The sequence below is a fragment of the Schistocerca gregaria genome, chromosome 3, assembly GCF_023897955.1.
Source record: "Schistocerca gregaria isolate iqSchGreg1 chromosome 3, iqSchGreg1.2, whole genome shotgun sequence".
Taxonomy (NCBI): Eukaryota; Metazoa; Arthropoda; class Insecta; order Orthoptera; family Acrididae; genus Schistocerca; species Schistocerca gregaria.
In genome coordinates, this window is record NC_064922.1 from 1,994,956 (window position 1) to 1,996,483 (window position 1,528).

The following is a 1,528-nucleotide window of genomic DNA, read 5'->3' on the forward strand; positions in this document are numbered from 1 at the left end:
AGAGTTCGGACACCGCTCTGAGTAAGACGAACGTGTTGTCCACCCTCTAGACTTCAATGAGGTTAAGCCGTGATACCTAAGACAGATCTGCACTCGGTGACACCTCGTTAGCAGCCGGTCCCCACACTTACATCTTGCTCTCCTTACGTCAGTATACATCATATCAATCTGTGACGCTGGCTTTGCAACATCTTGCGTGCCTTTAGGTTCGCCGCGACCAACACTTACCATGCACTGACCACAAAAAATGAAGGCGCATCGGCTTGAACCCTGCACTTTACAAATGCGAAGCGAACGCTCTACCAACTGAGCTACGTAACATGCACGACCAAACTGCGCTATTCCCCATTCTTTGCGACTCTGATGCGCACGGACACGATGGTTGGTTGGTTTGTAGCGGTGAAGGGAGCAGAGTACAAAGGCGCAGACACGTTCATATACACAAAAGTTCCAAGTAGTTTCGATGCTCTGGTATTACAAATGCAAATTCCGTCTGTTTTTAACGTCTTAAATTGAAAGAGCCGTCACAAATTGCTCCGTTTTCACTCCTTGTCGACAATCATACAGCACCTGAGGTAACAAACACATCTCGAGCCCCATTGTGCACTCCATTATTCATGCCAACTCAGTGCCTCGCTCTTTACTACTGTGTACCAATCTTGTCGTCCAACTGCAAAACACTGGGCCACAATAAGTTTCCGCGTCTCCATTGCACTGCACATACTACAAAACGCTCCCCAAACTTGGCACTCACCCACGCAGCCGACTTTTCCGACTTTCCACGACGCTCAAGCAACGCTCACGCTAGTGACAGCATTATTTATAGTTCGACGTCGCACCAAAGCGAATGAGCACATTTCGCCTACGGCTTAGGCCGCCCTCCTAGTGTGGCTGCTCGGTGTCTGCAGGCAGCGAGGGTCTGCTAGCTTCCTGTGTTCGCACCTATGTCACCTGTGCTTGCTTGTCAGAGACAGACTATCGCAAAACATACAACTCACTCCATGAATTGATTGCTACGGCATCTGTTATCAGCAGTCACAACTAGCAACACCAGTAGCAGCCGACTGCACGCAAAGAATAGGAATGTGCAGTGGGATTTACGTGAACTCGGCGCAAGGCAGATATTTCCGACATAGGCTTGAGAATCTTACGGGAACACTTGTACTGTTTCTAAACAAAGTGTAGGCGTGGGAGGAGGGTGCTTCCCGCGCACTAATAACAGCACGCTTGCCAATGGTGGATGCTAATCATTCGCTTGTATCTTCCTAGACACATCTGCAGGCTGAGAATTATTCCACTTGCATGGCATGGTGCGCATGTAGGTGTGTTAAAAATTTTGGAGGCACTGGGTATTGATCCCAGTACCTCTCACATACTAAGCGAGCGCTCTACCATCTGAGCTACGCCCGCCTCCCCGAAGACTAATGGTGCTACATACAGCCATATAGACGACACAGACCCTTGCACTCCCATTATTCAGCAGACAAACACTACTCTCTATGTATCCGTTAGAGTGTCTTTCAGGTTT